A 19,379-nucleotide genomic window follows, 5' to 3' on the forward strand; every position below is an offset into this window, starting at 1 on the left:
TGCTAGAAGTGAGGGAAGCTCTAACTACTTGCAGCTATGACACATTATTATTCATTGCATGGCATGTCACTCAGACTGTCATAATGCTCAGCAGACAGCATGCATGTTATCAGTGCTGAACAGCACTGAGAGGGGCTGCAGAAGTACAGGTCATTTAGGGAAAATACCTCTGTAACAATCCAGGCACAAGTTTGCTGCTCTTAGTGAAATGGATCTGGCAACACAAGCAAGGGGATCATCAGCTGGTTACTAACAAACAACAAAATTCATCCATTACAAATGGAGACATATCTAAAAGAGCTTCCTGATGTGGAGTCAGAATTATGTATGTAAAGTAGTCACTAAATATCCAATGAGATATATCAGTCTTGGAGAAAGTGATCTGAACAAAGAACAGGTCAAATGCTCAAACAGTTGCATGGGCACAAATGTCAGCACAGTGCTTTGCACTGAGTAAAAAAGGTTTATCAAGAGAAGGTAGAATCTGCAGGGTTAGAGAAAGCATGAGTAGAAAAGCCTACAATCACCCAGGAAAAATGAAAACAAAAAGTCAGCAAAGTGAGGAAATCAGATATAAGCATCAGTTTCAAATACACAAATACAAATACAAAAATCAAATGATTCAAATAGACAAAGGCAGCTTGAATTTCTTGAATATCAAATGATCAAGTTATAGATAGAAAAAATCAAACTCAATTTTTATGTATTTGATAATTAGCTTTTATAAAGTAAAATCTATGTTTTTTTTCTGACAAAAAATTGCTCCCTTGAGTATTTGAAGACAATGAAATCATAATCTGCAAGTTTATTTTCCAGACCCATCTTTAAAATGATTGCAATATAACTTCCTCAATTTTTCTGCTTCTTTCTGTTTTCTTTCCCCACATACAGTAGCAGTCTCTGTTTAGGGACTTTGATTTTGCTTGAGTTTAAAGTCAGACTTTAGCAGAAATTCAGAGAATCCTCAGACTTACCAGATCAGAAAACATTACTGTAGTGATATGACAACCAACCCTGTGTGAGACTTTCAGGCAGCTAACATCAGCACTTCCAAATCTAATTTATACTTCACTCATGATATTTATTATAGAATACATTTGATAATATGATAAAAATCACACAGCAATTTTCCTTGTTAGATCATGAATTTGAGCAGTAATGACTGCGGCGCAGAGTATTTCCTAGGAAACTACTAAGAGGAACAAATTATCATGCTCCTCTATCAAGAATATTAATTTTTAATAATATTATAGTATTTACCTATCTATAAAACCTTGTAAATATATTACCTTTAAATTAACAAAACACCCATACATTAAATTGTATCGCCGCAGGTCTTTTCATCAGAGTGTGTCTACAATTAATGTATAGGCATCATCTCACAGACCCCAGCCTCAAAACTTCTGGTAGGTGTTTTGCAGCAGTACCACACAGAACTTTTACATAAAGAGCAAGAATTGGGATTTGTGTTAAATTTCTTTCAAAATTTTAGTAGGTAAAAGACAATAATGTCACCATCATGTCACCATCACTTTTTAGCATTATTCCTAAGACAATGATGTCAAAGGACCTGAACAAAACTTTCTAACTTGATCAGGAGTTTAATGGTCTAAGCAGTACAAAACATGTTCCTTATTGTGTGACCATTTCCTAACTCACTGAACAATTTGAGAACAGTAAGCAAGCAATTTAGAATAACATGGCTGAGGCCAAAGATGATATGGGAAGATCAGGATGAATATAAAAATGAAAACTAGAAAGGATTTATGTTTCATATCTTCATTAAAAAGTCAATTTCTTTCAATAAGCACTGCACCATGTATAATTAATTTTTCATAAGGTTCAGAATTTTTATCTGACAGTTTCTGTCAAATTTTTTATAAAAACTGCCTCATCTTTACACTTTTTATTGAACAACCAAGGAAGTTAAAGACAAATAAAGAAGAGACGAAATATACTGTTGCAGAATGTGATGCTCTTCCTAGAACATTCTTGGTTTGGGTTTTGTTGGTATTCTCTTTTGGTTTGTTTTGTTGTTTTTGTTGATTTTTTTTTTTTTCATTAATATTTACAAGGGAAAAATTAAATTACAGAGTCATAACTTTGGCAGGGCAGGGGTCATCGAGTCCAGTGTTCTCCTTAAAATAAACTTGATTAGAGCAAATATCTCAAGGCGCATCCAGCAGAGACATACAATACCTATAAGAACACACAATCTCTCTGGCATATCTTACCTGCTTTTTAACCATCCCAGAGTTCTAGGGCTTTTTCCCCTATTATTAATATAAGAAATGGAAACTACAGGGAGAGAGGAATTGCTGAGGAATGTTGCCTGTGCTGTCCTGGGAGCTGAATTCACCATTGAAATGCTGGTAACCAATGTCTATTGACTGGCTGCCTACTGCATGATCTCAGAGGAATAAGTAGCACGCACTCTACTAATCTGGGCACTAGAAATGTTTCACAAGGAACAAAATATTATACTTTCAAATGTAAAATATTGAAAAGGCAACCTTAAAACCCGAACAGTGGGATCAAGGAATCAAGAATGAAGAGAGAGCACTTGTATCTCCAGTACTTCAACAAGTTTATCAGCTAAAGAAGTTATGATCTTTATACAAAATTGTTATCAGGGAATTGTGGGACATCTGGTTTGATTCTCTAAGTTTTATTGATATCCTGCTGTTCCTTGTGATACTTTGGTGTCCTGGACATATTCACTATTGAAAATAAAGTTAGAAGGAATTATCCAACATAAAAATGTTAATCTCAAATCCCAGTCTTTCAAATACACAAAATATAACTGGTACAGTATTATAACTTTCACCCAATTGTATCAGAAGCAGCTGTATTTTCCATTTCAAATTACAGTGGATCATTACAGATGAAAATGGCTTACTTTAGCCTATATAAATGCATACTATTATTGGATATGGCATATATTTATGAATTATTAGAAGTCAGACTAAAATGACATTTCATGAAAGATAAAATGCAGCAAGTTTTTAAAATCTTGATAAAAAGTATATAAAGGTTTTTCTAATACACTGATATGTAAGCTTAAAGTAAAATATTTAATAGAAATAAAATTATGTAAAATACAAGATTTAGTCATAGGTGATTTTAGGATATGAATATACTAAGAAAGAGATTTACTGAGATTATAAAAAGATCTTGCTTTTAAATGATACTTGAAAAAACTGTGAACACATAAGATAGTTTGTGGTCAAACATGGTGCATGTCCATTGAAATGAGAGACCAAATGTGTACCAAGGATTTATTCTCAGATATTTCTAATGATTACCAGCCTACTGGACCTGCTCAAGCAAGTATGCACAATGATTTTGTTAGAATTACCTTCATAAGAAAAGTTGAATTGCAGGGCCAAAGGTTGGACTTCAGTGACCCCTGTGGGTCCCTTCCAACTCAGAATATTCTATGATTCTATATTACTTGTCCACCTATATAAAATGACTGTCAGCTATTCTTGTTTTATAATATATACATATGTGTGTATACATACACTTATTTTGTCTGCCCCATCCAAGCAGAGTAAAAATAATTTTGTGTGCAAATATAGCTGTAAATATTAACCTAGAGAAAATAAGTTGGAGATACTGATAAAATTTAACAGGTATTATATGAGCATAGAGAAAACTAAATTATCAGAATACATGAAAAATCAACTAGGGATCAGCATATAAGTCAAGTTTTTTCCCGACAGCTGTCATTCTTATGCCAAAGTTCAGACAAGCAATGGAGGTGTCTCACTGCCACTCTTCTTCTGCTGCTTGCCAGCACTATCAAAGCATCAAGGCCTCTGAAACAAAACCAACTGATTAAAATACTAGAGCAAAAGGAGATGAAATTGTTTCCTTATTATCTCATTACTGGTTGACAACAACTGTGTATTGTAAAAGAGATTTATGTAACGCAGTTTCATCAAGGAATTTACCCTGAACAGATTTTGATAAAGGTGAGACCGATGTAGCAGAATGCACTTTTGGCTATGGATACCTCTCTTCATGTATATAAGAGATGAGAGCAAACTTGTGAAAGACTACCTGGGAGACTGCAGAGAAATGTTTTGGCCTATGTCTACTGGATTGCTTATGAATTATACTAAATAGGTTATTTAAAGAGTTATGATGCGTTGTCAACAACTCTTAAAATATCTGTTAGTAATAATAAAAAAATTAATACGAAGTCTTAAAGAAAATCAAGAGTGATTTCTATTGGTTATTCCTCAAAAATCAAAATTATAACTGTAAAAGACAGTCCTGTATTTCCCCCAGAACACAGCTGATAGAAAAAAAACAAGACTTGCACACTTATTATTATAAATCATTCCTGGCACCTGTAAGAGTTAAAGCAAAAATGTAGCTTAATTTACAGCAACAGAAGAAAACTGGAGGAGTGGGGGGAAGAAATGACTAGCTTTAAGAATATGTAACCACAATTTCTTCAAATGCACAGTAACCTTGATTGTGATTCCAGTTCCAAAATGTTCAAATCACCAAAGAGAAATAAACGAACTTGTATGTTCCCCATTCCAGATAAATTCAGCAATACATGAGTCAACTCCTGATTTTCTCCATGCCTTCAGTAACCACTCTGATACTTAAATCTGTTGCTATGTCACTTCACAGGAAAAAGTGGTTGCACACAGACTTTTCCAAACATTTGTATTTGTATGACCTTAAATTAAAACCCACATATTTTATGCCTGCATTTTTCAGGCTTATTTTAAATCCTCATACATGCAAATCAATTAAACCTTGAATAATTCTCAAGCTACTAGAAAAGTACAAGACAAAATGAAGAAATTCTAATGTCACTTGAATTTGCCACAAATAACCACCTTGCCACTAGAATTGGAGTAAAACCTTTGATTTTCACACATCTACTTGTTGGACTTGCCATGATTGAATTGTGTGTATGAAGAAAGTAGCAGGGAGAAAAATCGATTAATTTCCCTTAGCAAAAATTTCAGAATATTTAGCTCAGTGTGATTTTGTGGTATTCTTGTAGTTACTTCTCATGGATTGACTCCCACATATCCATAAACAGTATGTTTGCCTCTTGAAAGTCACTGTCAAAATTTTAAGCCACCAGTTAAATTAATTTATTTTATTATATTTTCTGTTTGAGGAAAACAACTCATTTCTGCAATCTCTGGGAAAATCACTACTGTTTTGTATTCTGAAGGTCTGATGAGAGGCTATAAATAGTAGAACTATATTATGAATATTTTCAAGTGAGAGCAGTAGCACCAACTAGTCTGTTTGCCATTTCAAAACAAAGAACAGGTTTTTACTTTGAATACCAATACAAAAGAAACAATATAATTTATAAATAAAGTAATTTTATGAGGTTTGAATGTTAAAATAAACTTTACCTTGAATCTAGAAGCCATCTATCCTATTTTATGTTTAGAAAATCAGTTCCTTCAAGCAGGCAATGTTTTTAGTATTCTACATTCTCTCAAAAGGTATCCTGTCATCCTCTTTGATAAGCACTCTACATATCTCAGGAAGAATTTAGTAATAGATATTCTACTACCTTATGGTCCAATAGTTCTACTACCTTATGGTCCAATAGTTCTTCTACCTTATGGTCCAATATTTCAGTGTCTATATTAGAATAACAGCAATAACAACATGGAAAAATCTGGTATAGTATAAAACCATACCCTACAGAAACCAACATATCCTGCCCATATTCAGCAGGCATTGGCCTTGTTTGCAACAACTTTACATGTGCTGAAAACTTTTATTGTTTCCCCACTTCCATACCTCATTCTTCTCTTCCTTTCAATGTCACTCATTTCAGTTCTTTCTGAAATTCCAGTTTTTCTAGACTTTCTTTCTTCTCATTGCCAAGATATATAATAGCTCCTTTTTGAAGCTGAATTTCAAATTCCATTAAAATCCTCATAAATCCAAAGGAAAAACACTGCATACCAATCAAGCAATGTGCCTTTTCTTCTGAAATTATTTTTTCAGAATTGGTTTTAATAGAAATAAAATGAGAGAAAATTTAAATTTATTTTGACACCATTATACTTTTTCTTTTTGATTTTGAATTTAAAAGGATTAGCTGGAAGATCATACACATACATGCATTCATAATTTTTGTCTTTCAAAATTAAGAAGTTTTACACAAACTCAAAGGTTAAAATGCAAACTCTTTAAATGAGTTCAAAATCTAATTATTAAAAGATATACAATATGCCCTTAGGAACTAACTTCTTCATAGAAAATTGTTTTGCCAAGATTGCCATGTACACATTTAAAAACTACTTGTGAAGATGTTAATCAGTTTATAAGTGTTTTGTCCATATCATAAAGTATTTATGGGTTATTTTCTATATCATACTCTTCATTGTTTTGTGAGATTCAGTGTTAAGTGACTCCCAAATCACTCTAGTGACACAGCTATTATTTTGTTATTCAGATGGTTTTGTCCGTACTTAACATTATGATTTTTTATCCAGTTTTTCTTTGTCTGATTTCCATTCATTTTTCCATCTGAAACTTCTGTATTAAACACAGTACTGTGTCTTAGAAGGATGAAAGACCACATACCACTTTAATCACACTTGCTTAAATTCACATAATCTGAACAATCCATTTCAGATACCCATATTTCTAGATATTTGTAATTTAGATCAGCAATTTAGGACACAGAGAAAAAAAACCCAATAAATATTACAGTAAAAAATGAAGATGGAAAAATGTCACAGTATGTGACTCAGAGAGATGATTTTCAACTGTTCCTTCGACATTTGAAATGAGACAAAGTTGATGCATGACAAGATACAAACAACCATTGCATACAACGATGTCTCTGTCATTCCCATGAAAATGCCTGTGTGGGTTTTATTAGGAGAGAAAAACTACCCTCTGAAAATATCTTTAAGTATATTGCTGGGCTTAATAAGAGCATTAGTGCTGAGTATCATCCTACAGTGCTTTTTCAGCACTTACAATACATGACTTATTTAATCTTAAATAGTATGAAGACCACATACTCTGTGTAACTGAATTTTAATGAGTCTCTGGAGAGAAAGTGAAAAATAAAAATTCTGTTACTCAACTCATCACATCATCACTGATCATAAAACAATTCAAAAATCTGTGTGTAATATGTAGGCCATACCATCTGAATAGGCATATATAGAAAAATTATGTGTCACACTGACACTTTGATATTTTTGGTGAGGGAGGCCACATCTCTACTTATACAGGACTGAGGTCTGTTTTCTCTTTTGTAGATTTCTTTTAAAAATGAATTAATGAAAACAAGTGTTCTTGTAAACTTAACCATTCTAGGCTTTTCTGGGAAGTTACAAAAATATTCTGATGTGTGCACTTGCTGCCTGCTTGACAGAAGAAGGAAGCAAGGAGTACTTCCCAAAAAAAAGTACATGAGGAAAAGAATTCTAAATATCTTATGTTCTATGCAATTCTCAAATACACTAGGTTTTAAACAGAAATTTTTGGTACCTACAATTTTAATCAATAAATTAATTGAAAAATAATTGAGTTCATCTCAATGACCTTTGGAATAATATTTCCAACCAGTAGTTAAAACTCTATAAATGGCAACTCATAAATCAAAGGTCAAACAGGGTCTTGAGAGCTCTGGTATTCAAAAGTACCCCACAGTTTTGCATCCAAGGTTTGCACTTGGAAATCCCTCAGTGTCCTACTAAATCCCAGATTTCTTGAACTCCTTGCATCATTTAGCCTTGTTCAAGTTCAGTCCCTTCTCCTGTTGATGGACTTTCAACTGTAAATAAATTCTTTAAGGATTCCTGTTTCTTCAGTTAATGCAAAGACGTTAACATGACAGAGGCTTTTTAACTATGAAGGAAAGCTTTTCTTCTGCTATTAGTAACCTTATTCTAAATTTTACATTTTCTTGCATTTCATATACAATTAAACTAATTCACTGCAGAGTTTTCATACTGAGTCACACTTAATTGCAAATGTACACTCATTTTTGGAAAATCTAGTCCAAACACAAAGAGACACTTATGTTCATAGCAGCTCTGTTTCATATTGAGAAGGATTTATAGGGAAAATATTCACATTAGCTGCATTTCCACATCAAAAAATCCCCAAACACCAATAAACCCATCCACCCTCTCCAAAAAAAGCCAAACAAAAAACTCCAAACATAAAAGTCAAAACAACCAAAAAAAAACCAAACCAAACAACCCCCCATGATCCTTAGGAGGATAATTAATTATCTCCGTGAAAGGCACTTAGATTCTGAAGTTCTGAAAAAATTTGCATGAGAATTTGCTAATTCTCTAGTTTTAGGATGATCTGCTTTTTCTTTAATTTGAACACCACAGTAATGAAGACAACTGTCTGCCATGTAGTGAAGACAGCTGTATGCTGAACACAGTTTGTATTTCAGTAACCACACACTACTCCTACTGTCAAAGACGCTAATTCATAGGGATATATACAGTACAAAATACAGTGGTGTAGAAACCTACTAGACACCTAGCAACCACTTAGAAACCACTTAACTTTTACCTGAGAATTTGAAATAGTCTATGGCTCTTGTGTGAAGCTTTGCACAGTGACTACTTCATCTGCTAAGGTAAAGCAGACCTCCTATAGATGAGTTAGCAGCAAGCTATATGTAGAATAATTCCTATATCCTAGTGATATGTATATCAACTAATTATAGTCTGATATTACTGACCCCACTTAGAACATCTCATTAGGCATGGGATGTTCAGGTCTTTCAGAATCATCTTTCTGAAGCTCTACATCAGTCAGGTCCTAATCACCTAACTCACAAGACAGTTTTCTGATCTTGAACATACACTGCTGTTTATCAGAAGTATTGTATTTCAACTCCCCACAGCCTGCAACATTTCAACAACTAAGTTAGGAAGCCACATTTAGCACCTTAACATGCAATAATTTCACTCTTCAACCCTTGAAAACCATCCCTAATTAGACAAAATAAGCAGTGATAAGTTTGGGGAGCAGAAAAGTCAAGTAACTTGTTAATGAAATTTTATTATTTTAACTTAATCTATTAACAGGATAACTTGAGACATTTTTGTTTTCTTCTTTAATTAAGAAATATTATGTTCCGTACCATGGAGAGCTTAATATTTAAAACATTATGAAAGTTAAAACATTATGAAAATTATGAAAATAATAGATCTGAAACTTCATTGTTTTAAGAAATGTCTGAGGCAATTTCACTATGAAATTGCTGAAATATTCCAGAGGATCTAAATACTGAATTGACAGATACAGTCACCTTCATGAACAGCTACCCGAAACATCATATGTCCAGTAAAGTTTCTTTAGTGAGTTATGTTGACATGCTTTGTATTTTACTAATTAGCTGATGGATAGCAGGAAAAACAGCAAATAGCAGAAGAGATTCAAGAAATTTCTACATTTACAGAGGCAAAAAAAAAGGCATAAAATTCTGGCACAAGCTGTAATGAAATGTAGCATCAAGTTACAGATGAAAAGCTAAAGGTATTTTTTCTATTCAGTATTCAAAAAATGACTCAGCATTAAAGCTCAATTCTTGTTGCTGCATCTGCATGCATAAGAGTGAACAAGATTTTGTTAAACTTTGTGAAATCTATCTCAGCAACCATTAATAATAACTACTAGGCATATTTATTTGGGATCACCGGGTCACAAAGGACATGATAAACATAGTGACACATTCTTGGCATGACTGAGAAATGAGTTTTGGCCTGGCTGAGGTCTCCCATATGTGTCCTGTAAGCCCAGCTAATGAGGCAAGACAATCATTAAACCTGGACGAATTAATGTGACATGAATAGGAGAATCCACAGATGCAGTGACAGAGATGAAAGTAGGTCACATTCTCACAATTTAAATAGAAACAGTCTAGACAGCATTAGCATGAGCCTCGTAAGACTTGTACTGAAACCCCCAGCACAAATCTGCAACATCTACTATGGCTGATTATAAAGAATAAAACAACTAAGAAAAAAGTCACAGATATACATAAAATGAGAAAAAAGACAAACTGCTTTGACTTTAGCTGGCATTCAGTGTATTGAAAATGCTTACAGCATATCCAATAAACAGGATAAAAACCAACCAATTTTAAAATTATTTTGAGGTGATTTCCTTTCAAATGCTGGTGACTGCAACACAAAAATATACATCTCCCTGTTATTTAACAAGAGTATGGAAAAGGCTTGTTTTCTCTAAATCTATTGGCAGAACACACAATTTTAAAAACCAAAAAACCTCAAATAGCCCACCAAAAAAGCTGTCATATAAAACAGTCAAAGTTCCTTGTTCATTTTTTCCCTTCACCTTTATTCTTTGCTCTTATTAAGAGGATAGAATGGTAATGTGGAATGGACGCGTTAAGCAGCAATGACAGGATGAAGACAAACAACTGAATGCCTAACATCATAAACTGAGATAGGAAAAAATGTTCTCTGTTTAAATAAATGGAAGAATAATGTTCACACAAAAATAACAACTGTTGATTATTGTTCAACTCTTATATAATACATACTGATGTGACCAGTTCCCAGGTGAAGCTTCTATTTAAAATTTTTTGTACCATAGAAACTTCTTCTGCATTGTGTACATTCCTCTACCATGAAATGGAACGATACAACAATCAAATAATGTTTAAAGTCATGGATATTTTGTAATGTTGTAATGAGAGGATATTTTTGCAATAATAAACAGGTTATCTTTGGAGTGCCTGCTTGATGCATGTCCCACTAATAGAAGTGCTTACTAACAAAAAGATGCTTTTTAAATTTTATTATCTTCTACAAGAAAAGGTATTAAGCTTCATTGTACAGTGAGTTTTCCATTTTGGACAGTCATATTCCACCAAAAACCTGTATTAGGTTACCCCAATGTTTTTTTTACTCCAACATTCTTTATAAGAAAAATAAGATATAGTATATTGGTTCGTTCCAATAAAATATTGGTAATGTTCACATTTTTTAGCATTTTTCCTTTTTTACATCTTCAAGGAATGTAATTATGTGTACCTTATCTATATTAGGTGGGTACAGAAGTACCACAGGACTCAAATCTTTAGTATATAAGCAAAAGAATATACTGGAATCATACAGCTTTGTGTAATTTAATCTAAATCCATGCATATTTCAAATAGGTTTTAAGCAAACCCACATTTTACATATTTGAAAAAGCATTCATTTACCCACCAATTAAGTTCTAAAGTTGTTTTAAGCATAGAATGGATACATTTTCCTGTTATTCCCAAACAAACAGTTATGCTGTTTTCCAAAAGGTAGAAGCCCCTTTGTGACACAGTTAAGAAAAATAAAATTTTTCTAAATGGCAAAGAGAAATATTTCAGTTTAGAAACAAGGTTCCTGCTTTAATGTTTTGAATGTTTTTTTTTTCTGGGAACCATCATTAGAAAGGTAACAGTAAGAATGGATAATACCTGTTTTGGGTTTTTTTTTCCAAAATTCATATTGTTTCTTATTGGAAATCTATTCAGTGTATTTAGCCAAGTACATGTATATATACCAGGCTTTCAGTACTGCTGTTAACTTTTGACATTGCTGTTTCAAGACACATGCATAGTTTTGGTTTTCACAACTACAAGCCTTGAAGCAGCAAGACTCAAATGTGGAAAAAAAAAAAATTATGCCATAAATCTTGTGTCTTGAATATCTCAAGATGCAACACAGAGATAAGTGATGCCTTCAAACTCTCCTTGGGCCAGGAGAGCCTAAATGACTTGAAGAGTTCTAAGAAGTAGACTGACTTTATTATACACATCTCAAATGTTAGACAAGTTCAAAAGCATCTGTCTTGGACATATATTTTTATGATTCTTAGTCATGGGTTTAAACCAGGATTCTCTCAGGGAGACTAAACAGCTTAACAGCCAGATGCTGCAGAACAGTATTTGGCATACGTAGAACTGATAAAGTTACCGACTATGAAGTGAACAGAAGAGACTGCAAATGTTCCCAATCTTTACAATCAAAACAGCAGAATGTATAGGTAAAAACTTTTAGCTGAGTGTGGCTTAAAGCAGAAGTAAATACCAACTGGTACATGGACATTTAGACTATATGAGTTGATATCCAGCTGTTCCACTTTCAGTTATTCCAAATTACACCAGAGTAGACAAGAAAGTAGACTTCTGTATTTAGGAAGAGTTGTTATTTCTTGTTCCTATATCCTAAGAATTCTCTAGATGGGCCAATAACAAAGCTTTTCAATTTTACTGAAAAGTATTCTAAGTATATAGGAAGTTGAATAATCTAGTCTCATAGACTGCCTTGATTCAAGCAGTACCATAAAGATGGCCCAAATTGTTACTGGTGTCAATAATTATTTCTTTTCAAATATAAAATTTAATGTAAAATATTATATTTTATGAATTATAATTAATATTATATTCTAATGAATAGTAATGCCTCAGGTGGACAGATCCGCCCAGATTTCCAGGGTCAGTGGCTGTATAACATGAACAGAGAAATTATTTGTCAGACACTGCTACATTCACTTTGCAGATATTATAAAACTATTTTTGCTTTCATTGCAAAGTAACTTTCTGGATACATCTTTGCTCTGGATAAGTGAAATGAATAATGTTGTGATTTCCTTCACTAAAATACATAATTTTGTTCCCAGCATCACAGCCTGGAAAAATACATCCTTCTTCATTTTCAGGAGCAGAAAATTTCAGCAAAACAAGGCCAGCCATATTTTCAAAATCTGAAAAGTTTGTATTTGAAAAATCTCACCCATAGCATTTGACAAATACTGTTTCTTAATCTCAGTTCAGCAGTACAGAATTTAATTAAAAATATATCCAGAAAAATTATTCCTGGAATACTCCCAATATCTTTAACAAAATTTCAGGGAGCTGAAAGCTACTTGCAGACAAAGATCTATATGCTATTCTATTATTTTCTTAGAAGTTACCTGCATCTAATAGGACAGTACTCACTTTTCCTCTCAGAATCACAACACCACAAATACTTTTTTCCTGAGCAAGTTACATTAGGGACTGACAGGCCAGCAATTATGGTTTCACAGATGAGGGTATATTATACTGCTGTAGTGACAACAGTATAGAAAACCCTCTACTATTAAGCCAGTGGGAGGAAACACTCCATCTATCCCAGCCAGAAGACAGCAGTCTACTGTCTAAATGAAATAGATTAGCATGTTTCTCTTACCTCTCAAGGAAAAGATGCCAATGTCATAGGCAACATCAAGTTAAAGCACTGGCCAGCATTTTTGCAGTGAGACACAGACTGTGATGCTCAGAGAAAAAGGTTATGGTTCAACTCCTAGAAGCAATCCCTCTGGAGACCTCTTAAAGGGTTTACTGAATGTCAGAAGGTTTTGCTGTTCCTGTCTGCTAGACTTGTGCTGCAGATAGACAGCAGGATTTCAGCATACAGTTTGCCTCTTTCTATCAGCTTCTAAATTCTATTAAAAGTGCCTATGGCACTCCCCTGCTAGGAAACATTTAGCACTGTCACAGACACTCATTCCGAGAAGTCATTTCAAAGCACCAGAGTGCTTTTTAAAACCTCTGCTCTGTATGCATGAGCACCAGAGCCTGCAAGTACCTGCACAGAGACATCAGAAAAAACTGCTAATGACCTGCATACACTAACCTGGAGGTGACAACAGAAGTGAAACCATGCCCTCAGTTATTTTGGTTATGGTTCTGTTGTTTTGAGAGAGCTTTTCTGGCCATGTTCATATTTATGCAAAACCCTTTTCCTCCTAAATGTGTTTTTGGTGGGGTTTTGTTTTGTTTTGTTTTGTTTTGTTTTTATCAACTATATACACTATGGTACCTCACAAGAGAAGGGAGCAGTCTTATGTTCTACTCTGGCACTAATATCTCCCATGAACATGCAACTAAAACCTATCTAACATGCTATTTCAATTTCAAAGACTCATCTTGTCACTTCACCTACTGATATATAAGCAAATCCATGGCCATACCGAAGCAAACAAAATCAATGGATTTTTTTGACACAGTAAAGACCTTCAATCACTGGAGCATAACAGTGCCATTCTGCTTGCCCTCATATTATTTACCCAGAAGAAAAAGCATTTTAGATCATCTACAGATTCCCCAAACAAGTGAATTGCAAGTTTTCTGAGTCAGGACAAAGCAATGAGACTAAAGGTTTGAAATTTATGTGAAGCTCCAGTCTTATACTGAGAAAATAAATGTATATGTATGTATGCATGTATGCATTTAAAACACAAATAATAAGATTCCAATGAAATACAAATTATCTTTTGCTGAATATTATTGTCATTAACCCATATTATTTTTGTACAAAAATAATTACTTCTATTTCTTTCCTAAATTGAATACAAATAATATCTTTCCAGTAGGTCCAGTAAGTAGTGTTTTGTCAGAGATCCAGGTTGAGATGATAGTAATAAAACTGCAATCCTGATATATATGTGGAAGCTTTACAAGATTTATGCATATTCTACCTTTATTTCCACTCAAAAAACTTCATAGGAACTAAAGAGTCTTCATATTTTTCACACTGAAGTTATTAGTTTAGCTGGCAACAGAAGGTACAATTAAGTCTTTAATTAAAGGCAAAGAAATAACAAAAATTTACCAGAAACATTTCACCCCTCAAAACTTAATCAAGAAGTAAAGCCAGAGTGGGACTGAACAATAGATGTGAAATATCAACATTTATTTAGTTAACTCATTTGAAGGTGTTTTCCTGGGTACATTCATAACCACCAGTCAGGTTGGAAGCTAAATTACTACCTGCTGGTGACTGTGTAGTGATTTACATCAAAATAGGCGGAGATCTCAACTTCATGATTTCCAAGTTGTTTTGAGAAGTGTCTTCTATTTAGACACTTCAGGAAGGAAGCCAGAGACAGGGATTCCTTCTGACTCAGTTATTTCAGTAGAGAAGGAAGTTTTCTTTAGTTTGTAGTTTTCTACTCCAGTAGATTTTAAAATATCTCCTATGATTCAGATAAAGAAAGAGGACATAGAGAAGAACAATAATGCAAGATGCAGAAATGGTTGAAAATTCTGAGACTGTTGAAAGGGAAAATAGTGGTTCATAGACCCCTTTTTCTTTTCATTTCTTTCTTTCAGGAAGAATGCTTTTATGATTGGAGCAGAATTAAATAAGGTTATAATAGAAAACCTTGACCAACTGCCATTTTCAAATAGCCTACTGAGAATCTTGCAGAATTACCCTGAAAATCAGACAAACATCCTCCAACTACTTTTCTGTAATGGCTAGCTGCACAATTCATATTTAAATGTATGATTGAGAGGATTAAGAAGGTAAATATAGTTTCAGACTCTGAAGGCATTCTAGTCAATAGACTAATTTTATTTAGAAGACGAATTTGTTCCCAGGTGAAAAATGTTTACATCTTGCAGTAGTTTAAAGTGAATTAAAAAAAAAAAAAAAAAAGTGAATTATAAAAAAAACCCCAAACAAACAAACAAAAAACCCCACAAACAAACAAACAAAAAAATCACAAAACCAAATACTGGTAATAAAGAAAGTTTTTTGGTAGAGACATGTTTTAAAAGACAACCTACTTTTGGCAGTGTTACTAATTAGTCTATCCTTCTTACACAATCTTAAAAGCAGGATGTTCAAGTAAATGAAAGATACTGTATTTACAAATTTAAGAGGAATCCCAGCAGTCCTTCATCCTTTCATGTGTAATCACTGCTTGTGCATGCAACTATTGAAGGCTGTGGCTGTGCCGAAGTCACCTGGCTGTTTTCCTAACTACACTCAGATGAAATGAGGCAGGGATGAAAATTACTGAAAATGAAACCTCTACTATGTTCTTCCCGAGTATTATTCTGGCTTCTCTCATAAATCAAAGCTAAAAAGCTTCTCTGATTTTTCAGTGGTTGCCAATAGAAACTATTAGCCACTCATATCAGGTGGGAGGCCAATATGTAATAGGATGTAACCAAGAATACTATTTTCCTAGAAATAACCCGACATGTAGAAGAGAAAAAAAATAATTTCTTCCTGCTCTAAACACTCTTTATAATGTAACTGCATGAAATAAGGATGGGAGCAAACTTTTAGACCCAGGGCCTGAGATATCCAATATTAATGTCCCACTCCAATTATGCAGGAGGCTCACATTAGAGCTCCAGTACAAACACCGGCTCACATGTCTGGGGAATGTGGGCCTAAAGAAAAGAGGAATCAGTTAACTCACTTAAATCAATCCCTTTGTGCTCCCCACTCAGCTCCTGAACACTGCCAGCCACAGAGCTGAGAGACAGTCTGCTGTTCAGGCTTCCACAACTGCCTGACCTTTCCTCTAAGCATATTAGCCTACAGCAGTCCAGCCTCAGCAGTCCTTTGGGGCCATGGACTTTGCTGAGTTTTATCTGACAATCAGTGTTCTGAGCCCCAGGCAAATCCTTCAGTGCTGCTCTTCTTATCACAAAGTAATTACCTGGCCTTTCTTATGGCTGGTTTGAATTCGTGGCTTGAACTCACTGAAAAGGTTACAGAGTCAAAAAATAATATCAGAACTTCTTTTCAGTCAGTTTTCCTGACTTCATACCAGATGGAGTCAGCAACTTGAGAAGTCTGACAGGCAACTCGACTGAGACTATCAGATGGTCAACTGATCACTTTCATGTTTGCCAAAACATTTAGGGATAAAAAACAGAAGCATATTCTATTGACATTAAAATACATAGACTAGAGACAGATTTCTGAAATGACACAATAAACCACTCTGGAGTGGGAGGATTTTTTGCATAAGAATTAAAGACTTTCTCTCTAAGCAGAGTGACTGTTGTCGAGTTAGACAGTTTCATGTGGAGTTTTAGTCAGGGCAAGTACTTTGTGAAACAGAAAATTAGACATTTCTCTGAGGAGCTGATTTATTTGCTTTCCAAAAGACAGTATTTGATTAATTAGCTAGAGAAGCATGGACTAAGTCCTGGAATATCTGTATGCTATATTTTGTCTTGTTCCAATCACACTTTTGTTAATAACAAGCTGGACAATGAAATCTGTTACATTTGCAGATCACAACTGGATTAGTTTCAAATAGGTTCATATTCCTAGACTACCTGAATTTATTCATTTGAGATGCTGTCATACCCAATACAGATCCAATCGGATCCTTCAGCAACCTCTCATCGAGGGCCATCCTGCCCTCACCTTTCTTCTTACTAGACTAGAAGCTTGGAAAGAAGATACACAAAGCTATATATATATATATATACTGCCAATAATATTTTTTGTTAAATATATTGCAACTGTAACATTCCAGATAATACAATATCTTTACATAGTAAAAATAGGAAATACTACATTGGATGCATTGATATTTATCCTATCTCACATTAAACGGATTTAAATTTAAAAATCAATGGCAATCCTCCCTGCCCATCTGTTATATAGATCTCAAATTCTAAAACCTAAGACGTAAAATAAGATCAAAATTTCATCTTTTGTTCTTAGGAAAACGCACCCCTTCACATTACTTGTGAAGAAGCTTTTCTGAAATATTATTTTGGTTAAAGTTATAGTAATTCCTACTACTGGATGAAGATAATGTGCAACTTGTTAAAGAAATTCTGTGCATTTAATCCCCATCCATATAATTTTTGCATCAAGAATTCGTTAAAAATATTACTTATAAGGTATTTTAATTTCCATTTTTCATAATGGGCTCTATGTTATCCTAATACTCTGGTTAAGATTTAAAATTTTGTAACAATACTTGTTATATTTATGACTGAGGAAAACAGATTTCCTTCTAAAAGCAAAAGCCCTTAAGTACAAAACACAAACATACACAGTTGTTTTTTTGTAATTCCTCCCTCATTGCATGTAGCCAATACATTGCAATTCACACACAGACTCTGTGTATATGTACATATATATATTCACTATGTATTGTGATGCATATAGAGTTGCCAACATAATACATGCTCTCCATTTAAACAAAAAATAGCAGATAAGACTACTTATTTTAGGACACTAGTATTAAAATTTGCCACTCTTAGATTTCCCCACTTAAGGATTTTTTTTTAAATAAGCTAACTCAATATAATATTTTTATACATCAAGCCACAGTTTTCTTCCCCCGCATCTGTAGTATGTACTTTTTGGACTGATTTATGTAGATTTAATACTGTATCTGCGCTAAATAAGTAAATAATTTTAATTTGTCCATCTGCCCATACAATACATCTCCAAGGCCATACTCAGGCTTGCAGTCAGAGGCATCAGGGAGGATGTCTGATCAAAGTTTATGAGGGCAGCAGATGTTCATTCATGCAGTTTCATCTTGGTGCGATCTGGAACTTTGCCACTAAGAAATCCAAGAATAAGGGTCACAAGAGCAACATGCAAGCTTCCTGCAAACACACTACTAATCAGATCAGTATTAAAACTGGAAGGAATTTATGTGCAGGCAATTCCAGGATCTTCTTTAGCAGTTTACTCTTCTTTATTATATTCCCTTTGTAATATACTCGTAAACAGAACTCAGAACTCACCATTAATCTTGCCCTTTTTAGGAAAGATGTGTAAGGCTTTTGAGGCTTGGAGGTCTCAATATAATCAGAGCCTTCTTACGATGAAGTATCTTCAACTAAAACACAGGAATTTACTCAATTGTTTATGCCTGGTGGACCTAAAATGTACGGAGTAGAATGGTTGTTTAATTCATATAAAGTGATTAAAAAAAAATGACCCATAAATATTTATCATATATTCACTAAGTGATAACAGAAAATTTTGTGTCTGCTTTTTAGCAATGAAATCATATAAAAATATTCAATTGCCTAAATTATTTAGAAGCATAAACTTTGTTTTCTGTAATGTAAATAGCACTCACAGACCTAAAACTAATTGGTTTCAATGGATTTCTGGTTTCTACTTATTTAATTAATTCATGATTATGAGAATTAGTCTCCTAAGCACTTAATAACCATTAACAAGTTTCTATTAAAGAAAAATTAAATTCACAAGTATTAAATGAACACTTACATGACAGATATACTGAGGGATGAAAAATTATTAGAAAGGATTGATTGCTGATACACTTCCATTCTGGTCTCTGAATCATCATTTTCATACAAAATGTTCCCAACTATTATTCTTTCTAGGAATAAATATGAGTTTATCATATCAACAAAACTTAAGACTATCTACTACTGACCTTATTGTTATAGCTTTTGCTTTGGAGAAGAGAAAGAAGATATAGGTAGTGCAGTTTCAGTGAAGGAAGCTAGAGATTTAACATCTACTGAGATCCATATAGATCAAAATATAGATATAAATATTCAGAGAAAAAAACCCTCTAAGTCGGTA

General features: G+C 33.7%; 1 protein-coding gene across 7 annotated transcripts in view; it reads right to left on the reverse strand.

Moving 5' to 3' along the window:
* LRRC4C (leucine rich repeat containing 4C) overlaps positions 1–19,379 on the reverse strand; it is a 481,162-nt gene that overhangs the window by 103,981 nt on the left and 357,802 nt on the right. Inside the window, exon 4 of one of the 7 annotated variants that reach the window (XR_012056311.1) lies at positions 18,715–19,170. The exons of the other annotated variants lie outside the window; for them this stretch is intronic. The gene's annotated coding sequence lies outside the window, so the exon portion shown is untranslated. Of the gene's footprint in view, positions 1–18,714; positions 19,171–19,379 lie in introns of those variants that run through there. 7 annotated transcript variants of the gene reach the window in all.

The sequence above is a fragment of the Taeniopygia guttata genome, chromosome 5 (assembly GCF_048771995.1).
Source record: "Taeniopygia guttata chromosome 5, bTaeGut7.mat, whole genome shotgun sequence".
Taxonomy (NCBI): domain Eukaryota; kingdom Metazoa; phylum Chordata; class Aves; order Passeriformes; family Estrildidae; genus Taeniopygia; species Taeniopygia guttata.